The following is a 20,579-nucleotide window of genomic DNA, read 5'->3' on the forward strand; positions in this document are numbered from 1 at the left end:
TGTTGCATCGAAACCTTTGAAGTTGAGTTGAGTTAGATTGGATGGATTGGACGAGTTAGTTGATTGTTTTCTTAGCCCTAGTACAAAAAGGCTATCAATAAAACAAAGTAACATTCCGATCAAACACATAAAATAAATAAATAATACTCTACCTATGTTCTATTTGTTTCAATGAATTTTTTTTTTAATTACAAATAAATTTTATAATTTTATGTTTTGTAAAGATCTTGAAACTACCCAAACAAAACTTGAAGAGGTGTTTGTTTTTGAAAGACTTGGGTAGGAAGACGATTAATCAAATAAGCGGCAGTGAGAACTGTTTTCCCCTAATAGGATCGAGGAACCACACCTCAAAGGATAGACAACGGGCGACATCAAGAAGATGACGATTTTTGTGTTCAGCAACACCATTTTGTTGAGGGGTATTAGTGCATGAAGCCTGGCAAATAATGCCATGAGTGGCGAAATAAGTGGCAAGATCAGAGTCATTATATTACCCCCCATTATCAGAACATAGAATTTTGACAACTGCCCCAAATTGAGTACAAACCATTTTATGGAAGTTTTGAAACACAGAAAATACCTCACTTTTATCTTTCATCATATGGACCCAAGTGGCCTTGGAACAGTCATCTATGAAAATAACAAACCATTTTTGACCGGTTAAAGACACAAAACGGGATGGACCCCATATATCAGAATGAATCAAAGAAAATGAAACTAAACTTTTATTAATAGAAGGAGCAAAAGAGACTCTGTGTTGTTTTCCAAGTTGACAAGACTCACATTGAAAATCTAACACATTATTTTTCTCAAAAACAGAAAGAAATAAATGCTTAAGTAATAAAAAAGAGGGATGTCCTAAGCGACGGTGCCACAACCAAATGTCTTCCTTGGTGGAAGGTAACTGAATAGATGAATCAGGCAGCTTGTCTGTCTGATCCAGAATGTAGAGCCCATGTTTCTTTCTACCACTGTCAATCCTCTTCCTCGTGATAAGGTTCTGAAAAAGACAATGATTAAAAAAAAAATGTTAGCTACAATTTAAGTCACTAGTAATACGACTCAAAGATAAAATATTAATATTGAAATTGGGAACATAGAGGACAAAAGAAAAAGGAAGGGAAGAGGTGGCATGAATTAAAATTTTCCTTGACACAGACGAAATGGTACCATCAGCAATACGCACTTTTTCTTGACCTGAGGAGGGGTTATACTTTGAAAATAAATTAGAAAAGCCAAGCATATGGTCGGAACCCCCAGAATCAATAATCTATGGAACAGTCATATGAGATAGCAATGCATATGGGGAGAAAGTCAAGTTATTTGAATTGGCAAAGAGAGAAGAAGGTGCACCTGTAACAGAAGTGGAGGCTCGACGGTTTAGCAAGTGGTGAAGAGCAATCTCAAAATCTGAGACAAATAACCCTGAGACATCAATAGTGGATGAGACAACTGGAGATGAAGATAGTAACTCAATAGTGTCTGAAAGATGGGCTCGTGTATTGGCCCCGCGGTGTCGAGTACCAAACCAACCCCCTCGAGGACCAAGACTGTCACTTCTGCCACCAGAGGAAGTGCCATGCAACTTTCAACAAGTCTCGCATGTGTGGTGAGGTCGATGACAGTAGTCACAGTAAAGATTATCTTTTTAAGAGGAAGGACGAGAACCACGAGTCACACGGTTGCCATCGTGAGAGTGTGCAAAAACCAAGGCCGAGCGAGTAGTAGTAATAGAAGGAAGCATCGCAGAACGGTGACTCTTCTCATTCTGCACAAAAACAAAGGCTTCTTGAAGAGAAGGAAGCACATCCATGCCAAGTATTCTGCTCCGAACCGGATCATACTCCACATTTCGGCCTTCCAAGAACTTGAAGACCTATTCTTGCGCCATAAACTTCTGGTAACCAGTAGAATCAGCGGGACAGACAGGCTTGTAATCCTTAAGGTGATCAAGACGCTTCCACCAATTGCTAAGGAAGGTAAACTACTAAAGGATAGTCTGCTCACCTTGTACCGACCTTTTAATGGAGCGACGTAACTCGAAAGCCTGTGAGAAGTTCCCTTTTCTGGAGTAAGTAGTTGCTATGACCTCCCAAATATCCTGGGTAGTGTCCAATCTTCGGAACCATAGAATGGATCAACCAGCCCATAATCAGAGAATTGGTGATCTCCCACTGGTCATAATGAGGGTCGGTGATATTAGGTGCCTAAACCCGCCCATCAACATATCTCATCTTCCCCTTGCTCTTTAAGAAAATAGTTAGACTCTGCGACCACGCTAAGTAATTCTGACCATTAAATAGAGAGGTAGTGATTCTAAAGCCAGTGTGGAGGTCATCAGTCATAGTGGAAGAGATAATAGAACTCTCATCCTGAGATGGTTGAGAGGTAGTAGATTCACTGGTCAAATCTGTCATGGAGACTCCACTAATTATTCCTCAAACACGATGCCAATTACAAACCCAGAAGATGAGAGTAGAGTAACAAGCATAACAGTAAAACTATAAAAGCATACAAGAGGGAGAATCCAGTGTGGTTTTGTTTCTGGACTGTTTTTACATTACCAGAGTTTTTTTTTTTTTTTTGGTGTGCTTCGGTACTGTTTATAACTATTTATAACATCAGGTGATTGTGTATAACATTACCAGAAGACTACGTAAGAGACGTATTACATCTCCAGAGGACTTCGAAGAGCATCAACCACCCTAGGTGAGACTACGAAGAGTAGCGACCAGTCCAGGCGACCCTAGAGGGCCAGACGACTTCGATCAGACCAGCAAGAAGGATGGTCGGCCCCCTGGGAACCCTTGGTAGTGGCTGGAAAGGCCTACCAAGGGAGAGAGAAACTTGGGTGATAGTTGTCGAAGGGAGAGAATGGACGGAAAGCCCCGAGTAGAGGTTGGGAGACCTGTTTGGGACTATCGTCTGGTCTATAAGAGAAAGGAGATCACCTGTAGTGATGGGTAATAGAGAAGGAGATGTGGCTAGGGCATGGCTCTGATACCATACAGGTTTAGAGAAGAGAAAGAGTTAGGGAATGAGTTAGACTTCATTCTCTTTTATATTAATAATACTAAGTAATTACAGGAGTGCCATAAGGCATAATATATGGGCCAACCCATTACACCAATCAATGGAATAAATAAGAAGAAAATACAATCACTTATTTCCTATTCTAACTTGTTTCCTATTCTAACAGGCACATATGTTGATCGTTCTGAGGCACTAAAGTCCGAGAACCTCCAACAAATGATCAGTGAGGAACACAACATGGAGACAGCTGATTTACACTCTCAACAATCTAGTGAAGAGTGCATACTAGGTGAAGGACCATCATTTGATACAAAAATCACGGGCACAAAATTACTGGATAAAGGATACATGCAGCATGGGTATGATTTGTGACTATTTTCTTCTCATCTATAGTACAAGTTCCTCATGATTTCTTTGGTAATATTAGGTGCTTCCTTTGACAGGTGTTCTCATTACCGACAAAGATGCCGTATTAGAGCCCCATGTTGCAATGAAGTTTTTCATTGTCGTCATTGCCATAATGACGCAAGGTTGGTTTATATGAATGCATTTATATTTTGTTTTGTTCATTTGTATGCTTTTCGGTTACTGTCGAAGATAATTAACAATGACTTGCTTTATACCATATACACATTTAAGCAACTTATCTTTTATGGATATTGGAGAGTAATTTTTATGTCCGAATATTTTAATGGAAGATTTGTTCTTTATAAAGTACGAATTATGAGTAGTCATATGGAGGTTTGAAAAACTGAATAAGATATTTGGTAGTCATGCGACTTTGGTTCCACTATCCAAGTTTGACAGGATGCTGATATACATTTAGATATAGCAAGTATCTGTTACTTTTTTTTTTTTTTGGGAAAATCCTTCCACCCTCCCGCAGGTCCAAGGCAGCGCCCCATAAGGAGATCACCAGGGTGTCCTGTTGTCCGTTTCGAGTAAGAGACTATAACCTGAAAGCTTGTCCCAACCTCCCAAGGCAAGCTTCGATTAAATCAGGACTCGTACAGCGGGGGAGCATTAAACCCACACCAAGTAGCTGATTAGGCGTCCTTGAGGTCCAACCTCCTAACCAACAGTGCTTCGTCCAGGAGATTGGCCCAAGAGGGGAATTGAACTTGTGACCTTGGGGCTTAAACCCCAAGGCCTTACCACAATGCCACAACCCCTTGGGTTAGTATTTGTTACTTTAGTCATGTCTGATGGCAAAAAAGACTAATTCTTAATATAGTAGAAGTCATTGATTATCTTGATATGGAAATAAGAGTTTTTCTTGTATGTTGCATAGCATGCATTGGCAAGTGGATCATTTACCCCTCCCCTTTCTACCATTAACAGGTATTTTTCTTAACCTATGTACATTGGTGAGAAATTTTTTTGGATAGATTGCTTGGTTTTTCCCCTTGATATTTATTTCATAAGGCTAAGAAAAACACTATTAGTTAGCCTATGTCACTTTTTGACACTATCAGATGTGATGGCTGAGGAACTTTTGTCTCTTTGATGTTTGAAGCCCTTAGCCAGATCCTTGACACATTTTCTTTAACGAATCAATTTTGGATGAGGATCTCAGAAAGAGTAGATACAACCATAGAACTAGAGATAATTGCGTCTAGAATGGCTGTGGGGTTTTTTTTCTAACTTTCGACGACTGAAAGTGGGCCTCTGTACAATGGTGTAGATCTAATTGGATCAAAACATTGTGTTATTACATAGTTTCTTGGTGTTGCCTTGATATAGGTCACTTGAGAATATTTTTGGATTCTATTGACATATTTATATATTGGCTTGCAGAACACTATCGATGTTGATCCAAAGCATAAACATGCCATTCCACGCCATCAAATACAACAGGTGGACCCTCGCACATATCCCCAATGTGTTATCCTTCCCTTTTGCCTCTGACAATTTCTCTATCTTTGTAGCTGGTTCCTCTCAATTTCTTTTGTAGTTTTGGAGGAGCCTGGTCAATCATAGACATTTTATGGTTTCTTTTCAGGTCATTTGTTTTCTCTGTGGCACTGAACAAGAGGTAAGTCATGATTGGGATCTTGTTGCATCTTGTCCTTGTCACAAAGGATAAAATTGGAACCAGACTTCTAAACTAGGAACATATTAGACCTCTATGTTCATTGGTTTTTTATTACATACTCTTTTTTTCCCTTCATCTGCCTACAAACAAAAACTAAGAAAAGAAAAGAAAACTGAATATCTTGATACTCGTTAAAATTTGAAGGAAAAAAAAAAGAAAAAGAAGAAGAAGAAGAAGAAAACTGTATTGGCCAATTATTGAAGTCTATTCGTCATTTTCTGATATATTTTACTTTATGTTTGCAATTAACATAAATGCAAATCTGACTGTCTTGTGTTTTGTTGTGGCTTCTGCTATAAGCTGATAATGCATCGTGTTCCAGATGGAACGGGTCGGACTGATCCACGCTTCCCAAACCAGAGTCCGAGGTATCTAGCCCACAGTGGAACCTGCATAAGAGTTCAAAGGGGAATGGGGAGTCCCCCAGCGAACCCTCTGACGAGCAAGTTAGAAAGAGAGATGGAATATAGAGATAGACTAGAGATAGAGAGCTTAACCTTCTTCTTGTCTTCCACCTCTGTTTATATCCTCTAGTAATCATTTCATTGTCCCTTTCGACCTGTCATCATGGCCGAAAGTCTATACTCTACCTTGCCTTGTGCATGGTGAGGCCGTTCTGTCTCGACGGGGAGGGCTTATCGCAATATATACTGTAAGGGCCTTCATTAATGGCTGATGTGCAGTGCAATAACTTTGCAGGATCTTTGTCTGCTTATGTGGCTTGTCCTTCTCTTGCTACGTGTTTAGGTGCTATTGGTTCTTAATGCCATGTTGAGCTCCAGCAGCGATGGGCCTTAATATTTGAGTTATGTATTGGGCCCTAAACGGTGGGCTATATCCATTGTGGGCTTACCCGTGTCAGTAGTCCCCCATTCCCGAGTGCAGCTTTAGTCCAACGAAGGGAATAATGAAGGAAACAACAGTTGTGAGAGACTATCGAGGTGAAGGCCGATCGAGAGGTGGCCGCGATGGGCGACCGGGTGGAGGGACCGACTGTGAGGAAGGTCGGTTATGAAGGATGACCGAGAGGAGGGATCGACCATGAGGGGGGCCGACCGTGAAGGGTGACTGAGTGGTGGGACCGACCATGAGGAGGGTCGACCGCGAAGGGTGACTGAGTGGCGGAACTGACCATGGGGAGGGCTTACCGCAAAGGGTGACTGAGTAGTGGGACCGACCATGAGGAGGGCCGACCGTGAAGGGTACCGAGTGGTGGAACCGACCATGAGGAGGACCGACTACGAAGGGGGAGTAGTGGTGCGCGGGGCTCGAGGTGCGGCGGGGCACGTGGTGAAGTGAAGTGGAATAAACGGGAAAGGGAAAAGGGGCAGTGGATCGTGGTCGTACACGTGGCGAACTCCCGTGATGGGAAAGGTTAGGCATTGAGTAAGAAATGAAGTGATAGGTGATATATGGTGTTGAAAAGACAGCTTTGGCAGATTTTTGAAAATTTTCAAACTGGCGAAAATTAATTGTGACCCTTGAAATATAGGCAAGCCTTGGGCTTTTGGTATTATCCGTTTCACCTATCTGTTCTCAAAAAACCAAAACGTTCCAGAAGTAAACTCGTTTGTTTCCAGTGACACACCTCTGCAACATTTTGTGAACTTTCTTGTGCCCGCGTCCGAAGTCATTTGTAGACACACAAGAGAAATGGCTCAAGAGGAAGTAGCAACCGCAAGGGTTGATCCGTTAAGCGACGATGATACGGTGGATTTGGTAGAACAATATCGTACGGAGCGAAGGAAAGGGGAAGTAGCGAGTCAGGCGATGCGAGCTCATCCCAGGACATTGATTGTAGCCGCGAGACCTATTAGTCAGGTGAAGCCGGACCACTGGCACACCAAACCGGATAGATCCGTACTTACTGCCGAGGAGTTGGAGGGAATAAGGAGGAAGTACCAAATTCCCGCGGAGGTAAGGCTGAGGCTGCCCACATCCAAGGAGAGGGCGTCAGATGTGCGGCCAGATGAATTCAGCCTCTACGAAGAAGCATTGCGAGGAGGGTTAAGGCTACCCCTCCCTCAGGTTGTGGTGGACGTGCTGAATAAGCTGGAAGTGGCGCCAGGGCAGTTGATGCCGAACGCTTGGAAAATACTGATGGCGTGTGCGAGTTCCTGGTAGCAAGCAACCGAGGAACGACAATGACAGTAGAGGAGTTCTTCTCCTGCTACAAGGCCTCCGGTCAGCAGGAGACCTGGGTGACTCTGCAAGCGGTGGCGGGGCGAGCTCTGGTAGTGGGTCTTCCATATTCGGTGAAGGGATGGAGGTCGAGATGGTTTTTTGTGTCTGCGAGTAGTGAAAAAAGGAGTTTAGACAACGTGGAAGGTTCCCGCCAAATCGGTCGAGCCCAAGTTGGACGAGGTGGCCGAAGACCGAGTGAAGAAGGTGAGGGAATGGAGGGAGGAGAAGGGAGTAAGGTGTGATGAGCTGGTCCTTCCGTCAACGTTGTTTGCCCTGAACTTGGGGCCGCAACCGTTGGGGAAGGATCCGGCAAGGGAGGAGTTGGAGAGGCAATGGAAAGCGGAAGAGGAGGAGGAGGAGGAAAAGAGATTGTTTGCCCGAGCGAACAAATATAAGGAGACACAACTAGGGCCTGCTCCGAAGTTGGTGCTGAAGGAGAGGATCCGATCTCGTCCTAAACCTTTGGGGGACAAGAACCTGACTGAGTTTGCCCCCTTGCCACAACCCGTAGACCCTCTGAAGGAGAGGGGCAGACGAGAGGTGGAGGCAGGGCTGGGGAAGTTGAAGAAAAAAAGAATCGCCACTGGGGGGGCACAAGATGCGCCCGCTTTGAAGAAGATGAGGGCTAGTAGTGAGGACAGCCCCATGACGGAGAAGGCAGGAGAAGGGGGGGTGGAGGTTACTCTAGAGGGGGTGGTTATCCCAGAGGCACAAGGGGACGAAAGTCAAGGAGCCCAAGTGGAAAAAGAACACATGAGTGCCATGGGCCCCGAGATGCAAGTGGAAAGCAGGTCGACTGGCCTTGAGGAGGGGGCAAAATAGTAACCAAAGGGGGGTCCTGTGCCCCAAGGAGATGGAGAGGGGGTCAAGTTGCAGACTGCCATCTACCACGCTCCAGCAGTGTCTGGGCGACTGGATGGAGAAGGAGGCCCAGCCAGGACAGCTGCAGATCGCCTCTTGGGAGTAGTGGAATATGCAGCCATGCGCTCGATGACCAATTTCACTGAGGCTGAGCTGCTAAGGGGGTTGTGCTTTGGGGGTTGTGCTTTGCCCAAATAGAGGCGACCGCCATAGCAGGGGCCCTTCTGAACAAGGCGGTGGCTGTAAGAGGTAAAGTGAGGCCACTGAAGGCTAAGTTGGAGGAGGTAGAGGCCCAACTTGAAAGTTTGAAGAGGGAGAGTGTAGGCTGGAAAAAGGCCGCGTGGAGTGTGTATGCCTGAGGGCTGGAAGAGGCCCAGAAGGCGAAGAAAATAGAGGTGTTGGCGATGATGCAGAGGAATGTTGCCAACCGTGCCCATGCTGAGTTGCTCGCGACCAAGTTGGAGTTGGAGACGGAACGCCACAAGGTGGTGTCGCTTGAGTTCCAGTTGGTTGGCGAGTAGAAGAAGCTGGAAGAGGCCCAAAAAGCCTGCACCGTCACCAACGAACGGTGGGATGAGGCCATGACCTGCAACAAAGATCTTCGTGCTCAGTCGATCAAAGAAAAAAAAAGAAGCGGATCTGAAGATCGTTGAGCTGGAGAGGATGTTGGCAGACGAGCGGGCCAAGTCAATGGAGGAGAAGGGGGGATTGGAGAAGGCTTTGGAGGAAGAAAAGACCAAGTTAGCCTCTGAGAGGGCAGCATACCCCGACTTATGTGTCGTAGCAGTAGAGCAGTTCAAGGAGTCTGCTGACTTCCAGATGGTTATCGATGCCGCGATCGCCAGCCACTTGGCAAGAGAGGGGTCTAGGGGGATTGGCCCGTCGGGAGTGACTGCTAGGAGCAGGAGTGAAGAATAAGTGATCCAGAGCTTCCAGCGGTCGGACTTCTACAAACATGAGATGGCTGAGTTCTGGGACAGCGGCTGGAAAATGTTTAAACGCAAAGCAGAAGAACTGTTCCCAGACTTGGACTTCAACACTGTTAGAATAGATGAAGACGATGTGGCCCAGACCCTCTTAGACGAAGGTGTTGACGAAGAAGACCTTGCTTCGAGTGAGGATGAATGATGAATGTAAAATTTTGCACTTTGTTTGTAAATAAAATTTTTGGTGCTGTTTTGTTTGTTGTTTTTTGTTGGGCGTGTAACTTCTATAATGAACTTATGTGTAAGTTTTTGAATAAATGAAATTATAAGTTGTGTTTTTTTTTTTTTTTTTTTTTTTTTTTTTTTTTTTTTTTTTTTACTATTGTCTTTATTTGTTGTGGATTCTGCAAAGGATGAAAATTGTTGCTCATATAAGGCTTGTGTAAAAATCGTAGTAAAGGTTGAGAAGTGGGGAGCCAATCTATCTTGTGAGAAAATTATGATGCAAAGAATGTTAGCAATGAGAACATTGAAATGTAAAGGTCTTAAAAAGTGTTAAGTCGTGGTCAGAGTGTTAGGAAAAGTGTAAGAGTGAAAAGGTCTCAAAATGTGATAGTCTTGAAATGTTAAATGGTTGGCAAATGAAATTTAAAAAATGTAAAGAATATTAAGAGGCGTAACAGCATGGACCTGGAATTGAACCAAGTATGGCAACTATGCTACAAACATGAAGTTGTAAGAATGCTTGAGCGATAATTAACTCAGTCTGGCTGAGCTCTTTGTGCTCAGGCTGGCTGAGGCTTTAACTAACTCAGTCGAATTGAGCCCTTCATGCTCGGTCGGGCCGAGGCTTTAAGTAACTCAATCTGGCCGAGCCCTCCGTGCTCAGTCGGGCTGAGGCTTTAAGTAACTTAGTCTGGCTGAGCCTTCCGTGCTCAGTCAGGCTGAGGCTTTAAGTAACTCAGTCAGATTGAGCCCCTCGTGCTCAGTCGGGCCGAGGCTTTAAGTAACTCAGTCTGGTTGAGCCTTCCGTGCTCAGTCAGGCTGAGGCTTTAAGTAACTCAGTCTGGCTGAGCCCTCTGTGCTCAGTCGGGTTGAGGCTTTAAGTAACTCAGTCTGGTTGAGGCTGCAAACAAGGTGTTATTGAAATACCACGCAAATAACTGAGATATAAGAGTGTTGTCACTTATAGCATAGCCCATTGAGTATAAATTTACACCATGCGAGAGAAAGACAAAAACATCCAAGTGCGTAGATTGTCAAAAAGAACATATAACAATTGATCAATACAAAAAATACAGCTTTTATTGAAAATAACGCTTCAAGTGCTCGGCGTTCCATGGATGGGGGAGGTCTCGGCCTTCCATGTCCTGAAGTCGGTAAGTACTTGAACGAGGTCTGGCCTTAACAACGTAAGGTCTCTCCCACTTGGCTGCCAGCTTGCCCTCAGCCGGATTTTTGGTGGCAAGAGTTGCTTCGCGCAAAACAAGGTCCCCAACGGAGAACTCCCTCAGTCGGACTTTGCGGTTGTAGTGTGTTCTCATTTTTTTTTGATATGAGGCCCGTCTGATGGCAGTGGTCTCTCGGAGCTCTTCAATCAAGTCCAGGTCTGACCGACGCAGCTTTTCAGTTAGTTTCGGATTCGGGTGCAGACCGATTTCCACTGGGATGACCGCCTCAGCGTCGTATATTAAGCGGAAGGGGGTCTCCCCAGTGGGGGTTCGGGCGGTAGTGCGGTAGGCCCAGAGTGCGTTCGGTAATTCCTCAGCCCAAAGTCCCTTAGCAGCTTCCAACTTAGTTTTGATGATCTTTAGAAGAGAATGGTTGGTAACCTCAACTTGGCCATTGGCTTGGGGATGACCTGGGAAAGAGAAACATGTGTGGATTTGAAGTTCTGCACAGAATTTCCTGAACTTGGCATTGTCGAATTGTTTGCCATTGTCGGAGACGATGGCTTAAGGGATGCCAAATTGGCACACGATCGACTGCCAGATGAATTTGGTTGTGTTTCGCTCGGTAATTGTGGCAAGGGGTTCCGCCTCTACCCATTTAGTGAAGTAATCAATGGCAACGATTGTGAACTTGGTTTGGCCTCGGCCAGTGGGCAATGGGCCGACTAGGTCGATCCCCCATTTGGCGAATGGGTAAGGACTGCAAAGTGTGATCAATTTTGTAGGAGGAGCATAGGGGATGTTGGCAAAACGTTGGCACTTATCACATTTAAGCATGAAGTCAGCCGCATCTTGATTGAGAGTAGGCCAGAAATAACCAGTGCGAAGTGTTTTGTGGGCTAGTGACCTGGCACCCGAATGATTACCACATATACCCTCATCGACTTCCATCATCACGTAGGTCGCTTGAGCTGGATTGAGGGATCGCAGGTATGGGCGTGAAAAGCCACGTTTGTACAAGAGGCCGCTGACGAGAATGTAGTTGGACGATCGGGCCCTGACTTTGGCGGCCTGCTGTTTGTCGTCTGGAAGTTCCCCTATTGTCAGAAATAGAAAGATGTCGGCCGCCCATGGAATAGGTTCATTTTGGAGGAAGTGGACTTGCTGCTAGTTTGGTGAAATGGCAGGGTGGGCCAGGTACTCGAGGCGGACATCGTGGTTGAGGTCTGACTGGTCTGCAGAAGCTAATTGAGCCATCTCATCTGCATTAGAGTTTTCCACCCGAGGGATGTGCTTGATGTGAAAAGTGTTGAAGAGGCGAGCAAGGGGGAGTGCAATATCCCTGTAAGCCCGCATTGTGTCTTCCATGGCATCGAATTCCCGGGTAATTTGTCCGACAATGAGCTGGGAATCGCTGAACACTTGGATATGGCTAACACCAATGTCTCTGGCTAGGCGGAGACCTGCTATCAATGCCTTATATTCGGCCTCATTATTGCTTGCGTCGAACAAGAAATGGAGAGCACACTTAAAATAACCACCCTTGGGGGCGGTGAGGATAAGACCAGCCCCACTGCCTTCTTTGCGGGATGATCCGTCGACGTTGAGGGTCCAAGAGTGGGGGTCTTCTGCCTCAGTCTGGGGTCGTAGAGGTGGTGGGGCCATGGTCAGAGTGGGATTAGTGAATTCCAAGATAAAATCGGCGACTGCCTGCCCTTTGAACACCGTTCGAGGTCTGCAGGAGATGTCAAATTGGCTGAGCTCGACTGACCATTGCATGAGTCTGCCGGACAGCTCTGGTTGTTGGATTATCTTCTTCAAGGGTTAGTCAGTGAGGACCACTATGGAATGGGTTTGGAAGTAAGGACAGAGTCATCTTGAGGTGGTGACCAAGGCCAAGGACATTTTTTCTAGTAGTGGGTAGTTCTGTTCTGCGCCTCTGAGAGCCTGGCTAATGTAATAAATCGGACGCTGTACTGAACCATCCTCCCGGATGAGGGCCGCACTGACTGCAGTGCTGGAGACAGTTAAATAGAGCAAAAGGGGCTCACCTGTGAGCGCCTGAGAGATTAAGAGAGGGTTGGCCAAGCATTGCTTCAATTGTTCAGACTCGGTCGTCCACTCAAAAGTTTGTCGAAGAACTTTGAAAAAGGGGAGGCATTTGTCCGTTGCTCGGGAAATGAAACGGTTGAGGGTGGCGACTCTGCCAGTAAGCCTCTGAACTTCCTTAACCGTTCTGGGTGACTACATTTCTATTAAGGCCTTGATTTTTTCGGGGTTAGCTTCGATGCCCCGTTGCCTTACCATGAAACCGAAGAACTTCCCAGATCCTACGCCGAATGCGCATTTCTTCGGGTTGAGCTTCATTTGGTACTTTTGTAGGGTGCTGAAGGTCTCTTGCAGGTCGGCTAGATGATCAATGGAGAGTTTGTTCTTGACTAGCATGTTATCGACATATACTTTCATGTTCCGGCCTATCTGATGATGAAAGACGGCGTTGACCAGCCGTTGATAAGTGGCTCCGGCATTCTTTAACCCAAATGGCATGACACGATAATGGTAGGTTCTCCGGTCGGTGATGAAGGAGGTGTGTTCTGGGTTAGACGGGTGCATCAGAATCTAGTTGTACCCAGAGAAGGCATCCATGAAGCTGAGCATTTGATGTCCAGCCGTGGCATCGACAAGTAGATCTATGCAAGGAAGGGGATATCTATCTTTGGGGCATGTTCGGTTGAGATCAGAGTAGTTGAGATAGAGTCGCCACTTACCATTGTTTTTACGGACTAGGACCACATTTGACAGCCATCTGGGGTAGTCCACGTGTTTGATGAACTGTGTCTCAAGGAGTTTATCTACTTCAGAAGCAATTAGGGTATTGCGTTCGGGTGGAAGATGTGCTGCTTTTGGCGAAAAGGTCGAAAATGGGGCTCAATGCTGAGACGATGAGTAATGAAGGAGGGGTCAATACCCAGCATGTCGGAGTGGGTCCAGGAAAATACGTCGTTGTGCTCAATCAGAAGGGCAGTAAGGTCGGCCTTGGCCTAAGAGGATAGTTGGCTGCCGATCTTGATGGTTTTTCTCGGGTTGGTGGGATCGATGGGGACCTCGACAAGCTCTTCCACTGGTTTCCCTCTGACCAGCTTATCCTCATCCCTGACGTCGAGCCCTTCAATGATCATAGCCTCCTTTAGCTTGACCTCTTTAAGTGAAGCGACGTAACATTCCCTGGCCACTGTTTGCTCGCCCCTCACTATGCTGAACCCAAGGTCGGTGAGGAATTTGATGGCAAGATGGAAAGTGGATATGATAGCTTGGAAAGCATTTAGGGCGGTACAGCCGAGGATGATATTGTAAGCAGAGGGACAGTCGATGACGAGGAAGGTGAGCAACTTTGTGGTCTGCCGTGGGTATTCTCCGATTGTGATGGGAAGATCGATGGAGCCGATGGAGGTCACGCGATCTCCGGTAAAGCCTACCAGTGGGGTTTGGAGAGGGAACAGACTTTCTTCCCTAACCTTGAGCTGGCAAAAGGCATTGAGAAAGATGATGTCTGAAGAACTGCCGTTGTCGACAAGAACCCGTCTGACTTTGTAGTTAGAGAGGAGAGCAGAGATGTCAAGGAGGTCGTCATGGGGGTAACGGATGCCTGTGCAGTCAACTTCCGTAAAGGTGATGGGCTTCATCCACTGCTTGGGCTGTTTCGAAGGGCGGTCCAGTGTGGCAACTTCTTTATCTAAGCCATGCCTTATTTTTCTGAGTTCTGCCCGCTAGGCTGAGCGGGATGGTCCTCCACAAGCGAGCCCGCCAGCAATAACTCTAACCTCTTCGACAGAGGGGGGCAGGATTATTTTGTGCCCGTGGTTGCTGCGGAGGTCTATCATGACCTTGGTTAGGTTGGGCAGGTTGTCGAGGAGGGGTGCGTCGGCGGTTGTTTCTGATAGGTTCAGTCCTTTGCCTTTTCTGAGGGCGAGCTGCTATGAACCGACTGAGACATCCCTGATGTATCAAACCCTCGACCTGGTCTTTGAGGTTAACACACTCTTCGATATTATGGCTGTGGTCCTGATGAAAGCGGCAGTATTTAGATTGGTCTCGCCGATTGGAAGGAGACCGTGACGGTTGGGGCCATTTTAGGGGATAGTCTCGTTGGATCTGGTTGAGGACTTGTTCCATGGGGGAATTGAGGGGTGTGTATCATTCGAACAGGCTGGGCGGTCGGACTGGCGCCGACCGGTCGACTCGGGGTGGTCAGTCGGTATACTGAGGTGTTGGATAAGTGTATTGGGTGTTTCTGTTTTCGGAGTCCTTTCTTTTCTTTCTGGGGGTTGGGTTTTTGGCTGTAGGATCTTGTCGGATGGCTAGGGAATCTTCTGCCTTCATATATTTTTGGGCTTTGGAAAATAGGGTTGCCATGGAGGTCGGGGGGTTGTTAGAGAAGGAGAAGAAAAAGTCAGATGATCGTAGACCAGCCATGAAGGCCATGAGGATGACCTTGTCATCGTTTTCTGCTACTTGCAGGGCTTCGGTGTTGAAGCGGGTGACGAAGCTGCGCAGCGACTCCCTCTCGGTTTGACGGATATTGAGGAGTTGGGTTGCCGGACGCCGCTGGCGCTGGGCACCAATGAAATGGCTGAGAAAGGAGTCACTTAGGTGTTGGAAGGTGGAGACAGAGTCTGCTGGCAGTTGACTGAACCAGAGTCACGCCGACCCCTTTAGAGTTACAGGGAAGGCGCGACACATGATTTCGTCAGGGAATGCATGGAGGATCATGAGGGTCCTGTAAGTTTCCAAATGATCTACCGGGTCCGTTATGCCGTCGAAAGAGTCAAGCGAGGGCATTTTGAATTTAGGAGGTAAGGGTTTGTCCCTGATAGAGGCAATGAAAGGTGAGTTGCCTGTGGTGGATGATTTATTCTGCATGTTCTGCATGACTCCTTGGAGCTGGAGCTTCATGGCTCGGAGTTCTGCATCCTAAAGAGGAACGTTGTCACCACCGGAATGCAGAGGAGGCTGAACACTATTGGCCTCCCCCTCGGGGGTGGGTGCCTGGACCGACGGATGAGGGATCTGGGGAGGCGGGTTCATGTCTGGAGGAGAAGGTTGCAAGCCCTCCAAGTTGGGCGGGTAGGGCTGTTGGATGGGATGACTCGGGCTCGTTCTTGGTTGGGTGGTATATCTGGAGGTGGTGGAGGGGGCATATGAAGATTTCTTTGGAGTAGAGCATTAATTAGGCCTTGGTTTTGTTCGGCGAGCAGTTAATGCTGTTGGTGAGTTCGGTGAAGTACTGTGGTGGGTTGTCTGGATTGGAAGGGTCGGCTTGGTGATCGGCAACATTGTGGTGAGAAGCCATGGATCTAGTTGTGACCATCCACCTTGGTGGGTGGCAGGAAGGGGTTATTGGGAAGAGGTCTCCGACGGCAATGAACACAATTGGCGCGCGGAGCAAAAGGATTCCCACAGACGACGCCAACTGATAATGCAGCATGTTCCAGATGGAACGGGTCGAACCGATCCACGTTTCCCAAACCAGAGTTCGAGGTATCAAGCTCACAGTGGAACCTACACAAGAGTTCAACACGGAACGGGGAGTCGCCCAGCGAACTCTCTGACGAGCAAGTTAGAAAGAGAGATGGAATGTAGAGATAGACTAGAGATAGAGAGCTTAACCTTCTTCTTGTTTTCCACCTCTGCTTATATCCTCTGGTAATCATTTCATTGTCCCTTCCAACCTGTCGTCATGGCCGAAAGTCTATTCTCTAACTTGCCTTGTTCATGGTGAGGCCGTTTTGTCTCAACGGGAAGGGCTTATCGCAATAAATGCTGTAAGGGCCTTCATTAATAGCTGATATGCAGTGCAATAACTTTGCAGGATCTTTGTCTGCTTATGTGACTTGTCCTTCTCTTGCCACGTGTTTAGGTGCTATTGGTTCTTAATGCCATGTTGAGCTCCAGCGGCGTTGGGCCTTAATATTTGAGTTATGTATTGGGTCCTAAATGGTGGGCTATATCCTTTGTGGGCTTACTCGTGTCAAGCAGGTTCGGCAAACTTGTATCAATTGTGGTGTGTGCATGGGAAGATACTTCTGTGAGACATGCAACTGTGGGACGATGATGTGAGTTTCTTTCTCTTATGCATATCAATCTTTTCTTTATGTGAGAGAAGGAGCATGTGGGGGAAAGTCTGATGCAACATACCTAAGAAACTGACAGATTGGCAGTGTCATTGGTCCCCTAAATAGTTTGTGTGAAAAAAGGATAAAATGGAATATGACAGTGATGAACACCCAAACACATTTAAGCAAATGCTTTGATGTGCTCACACAGGCTAGCTCATTCCCAAAGCGCTTGGTGTTTTCGTTTTTGAGTATTAAGATATATGCTGATCTCGTCATCTATTTTGCTATTTTGTAGACTTCAAAGAAACAATATCATTGTGATGACTGTGGTATATGCAGGTATGATTATTCCTATTGTCACTGTAACATACTTTCTACTTAGCATGTCGGTTTTATTTATGGTCGAATCGAAGTATATCTTGTAGGGAGAATAATTCCTTAGTCATGCTATATAACACGAGGGTGAGAATAATTCAAAGTATCAAGGGACCTCTCTTGCAACTTCTTTTGAAATTAGCTGTACTCATTTTAGAAGGAACTGAATTGATGATGTGCCAGTGATCAATATATATAATTATTAGATTAGATTAAGTCAAGTGAGTCATCAAATTTGACAAGAATGTCTCCTTAACAAAGGAATCATTGCGAGTGCGAGACTGTACTTACCAAAGCGGCCTTATATTTCTCTGTACACTTCGCTTGTTTTTAATGTGAACAAGTCTTTGTAGAGTTTGCATTATTTTCTCATACATCTTAACTACGTGTTTTTGTTGCAGAATTGGTGGGCGGGAGAATTTCTTCCATTGCAGTAAATGCCGTAAGTCATGATTGTCTTTTCATTTCACTATCTTAGGAGTTTGGACTACATGAATGGATATTATATTTTTGTTGTTTGTGCTAAAGATGTTTTGGGTATTCAATTCAGGATGCTGCAGTTCAGTGTTTTTGAACAATAGTCATCCCGGTGTGGAAGGAGCAATGCACCATGACTGCCCAGTTTTCTTTGAGGTATGCCGCATTACCCGAGTTTTCTGGGGCTTTTTCTCTTCTGCGATGATTTTAGTGGCTTATGTTTTAGGTGCATATCCACAAACACATTCTAATAAAAAAAAAATGGTCCCTGCAGTATCTGTTTGAGTCGAGACTTGATATAATCATCCTGCGTTGTGGGCATACTATTCACAAGAACTGCTTCGAGGAGATGCAGGAACATTTACAGTGAGTATCCAAAGAATTCTATTTCTTGTTTATCAAACACTTCTGGATTTATAGAGGGAAAGGGGAAAGGAAAAGAAAAAGAAAAAGAGAAGGAAATGAAAGATTCGAATTCCACCTCTTTTGGTTGAGCTGTGAAATTGAGAAGGAAATGAAGAATCCAATATTTTTTTTGTTTCTTTTTTCTCTTTTTGGGACTACCAGATTTAACAGAAATTAAGGCCTCTAACCCAAACCCCAACCACCAATGAAAGCTTTTGGAGGAAACAATAGCAAAATGATGATCAATACACGTTTGTGAAACAATAGTGAGCCACTGCAAGTGGTCACATTTTCCCAAACCATAAACAATGCATATGGAGTGGGAGGCACAAATATGTAAACAAAATTTTCAGGTTGTGGATCTTCAACTGTTTTCAGTGATTTGAAGATTATCAAAGGAATCAAATGATGATAGCCAATCAAGACGGTTTGACGAATGATGTTGCTAATCTGAGGTTTCTTGCAGAGATAGATCTTCAGAACTCACCCGTGATCGCCGTTGATAGCTACTTATGAACAACTGCTAGCAATCAAGGCTCGTTGGTGATTGAGAGCTTGAGACTGTCTTTCTGTTTTTTAACCTGACTAACTTTTCCTCTCTTTCTTTTTCTTCTCCCCACAGATAAGGAAAATACTGAAAAAATGAGGGCTCTAGAACACGTATCCTGTTTCTTATTGGTTTCCTTCCCATTTTATTTTCCCTTAGATTTTCCATTACAACCAAAGAAATAGAGTAATTTTATTACTCTTTCCCCTTCCCTCAAATCCCGGATCCAAACACAGAATGAGAGGTTTGAAAATTCTTTGTATTAATTTGCTGCATTATTGTATAGGTATGCATGTCCTCTTTGCTTCAAGTCAATCTGTGATATGTCAAAGGTGTGGGAGAGATATGGCATGGAGATTGCTGCTATACCCACGCCGGAACCTTACCAAAACAAGATGGTCTCTCTCTCTCTCGCATGTTAGTATTGCATTTTGTTCTGCAATGGAGTTTGTTAACAGATAACTGATGTCAATTTTCTTGCAAATTCGGATCTTATGCAATGATTGCGAAACCACATCAGAAGTGCGGTTTCATGTCTTGGGTCAGAAATGCCCCAACTGCAAACCTTACAACACGCGCCAAGCAAGAGGTAAGTGAAATGGAATGGCTGGCGATTGACACATATGGTTGCACTCGCAAGAAAACATGCAATTGACTTTGGTGCGGAAAAGTTGGCTCAAACTTCTCTACGAAGAAAGAAAAAGACAAAAGAAGAATGATTTCTCTTCTCTAATTTAAAGAAGGAACCAGAAGCTCCTGAATGATCCAGAAGCAAGTAGAAAATTTCAATTTGGATTGAAGCTCTGTAAACTCCAGAATGCGTCCAAAACACGGTGAAATTTCCGTTACCGCCTATGCATCTCACCCTCAGTAGAAGCCTATAAATAGATAGGTAAGTTATTGTATTTTGATATACCAACATTGAATTGAAGAAGAAAAAAGTGGTGAGGAAACACTGAATGAATTTGTATCTCTTCAAAATATATAAAATTTTCACTGCCCGTAGACGTAGGCTATTGCCGAACCACGTAAACTCTGTGTTTCTCTCGTGTGTGTTTGTTTGCATCAATCTGTGGCTCTCCTGACCCAACATTTGGGGCCTCACCCAACCTTTCCACCCTCGTCAATGGAAGTTGGAGAGCATCGAGGTCTTGCATCTTTTCACATGCTTGCTTTTCTTGCATCATCGATTTCCATTTTCTTTCATTTCCCTATGTTCTGTCAATATCAGCCAGTGCTCAAGCAAAATACCTTTATTTCCCAACCACTTTTAGAGAGACATTTTTCCTTTTGCATCAATTTCAGACTTCTCTCCTTGTCATTAGCATGTTACTTCTCTTTAGAATTCTCTTTAGAAAGCGTTTTTCCTAGTTTTCATGGGTTTTCATTCTACTTATGGGGGAAGTGGTTTCAGCAGTAAAATCATAATTTGTTACAGCAAACTCTTTTGGCCAAAGGTTGAAACAGCAATGTTCTTCCTTGCATTCATTTTAGAGAAAGTAGTCCCATAGAGGGATCTCTGGTCTTGGTTTGCATATGATCTTCTATTCAAGGGAGATCTGTGCTTGTGAACCATTCATTTGATCAACACAACTTCTGATAGTATCGTTGCTGCCCTTGAATGCTTCGGCATCTTCAAATGTGTTAGCCCAAGCTTGTGATTGTGGATAAAAAGATGATGTATTTCACCGCATTTTAAAGATACTATGGGTAGCATACTTCAAAAACCCATGGTTTGAAACCGGTGATGAGTGTTGTATGCATGTATATTTTGCTGCATTTTTTTGGGTCTAAAACTAGGGACTCCGAACACACAATTCAAAAGAAGCAAGTATTTGATGAGTATGCATTCATAAACTAGAAGACTGAAAGAAGTGATCAGCTTGTTTGAGAAATATCATCATAATCACGAAAATAATTTTCAAGTAATATTTTTGAAACAGTGAAATTTTTTTGAAGATACAAACGAAATTTAAACAAAAAAAAAAAATGTAAAAATTTAAGGTTAAAATCTGGAAAGTGAAAGAAAGATGCTCTGAAGAATTATTTTTAGTGAGTTGGGTAAGCATGTGGGGGTACTGCTCTCGTTGACATGCCTATAAAGTGCGAAGTCCATGTCCTTTTCCGAAATAACAGAGAAGGATATAATGTACTGTTGTGGACCGT

At 44.8% G+C, this 20,579-nt stretch overlaps 1 pseudogene across 1 annotated transcript; it reads left to right on the forward strand.

Moving 5' to 3' along the window:
- Nucleotides 1–1,621: 1,621 nt before the first annotated feature.
- Nucleotides 1,622–20,140, forward strand: LOC114280787 (putative E3 ubiquitin-protein ligase RZFP34; annotated as a pseudogene). Its single transcript, XR_014344605.1, has 12 exons — nucleotides 1,622–1,982; nucleotides 3,203–3,395; nucleotides 3,480–3,570; nucleotides 4,834–4,893; nucleotides 5,039–5,071; nucleotides 16,530–16,606; nucleotides 16,905–16,948; nucleotides 17,386–17,426; nucleotides 17,535–17,617; nucleotides 17,736–17,827; nucleotides 18,700–18,812; nucleotides 18,898–20,140. The product of XR_014344605.1 is annotated as a putative E3 ubiquitin-protein ligase RZFP34 (transcript).
- The last annotated feature ends 439 nt before the right edge of the window (nucleotides 20,141–20,579 follow it).

This window comes from Camellia sinensis, chromosome 11 (genome assembly GCF_055761805.1).
Source record: "Camellia sinensis isolate YWXY chromosome 11, ASM5576180v1, whole genome shotgun sequence".
Lineage (NCBI taxonomy): Eukaryota > Viridiplantae > Streptophyta > Magnoliopsida > Ericales > Theaceae > Camellia > Camellia sinensis.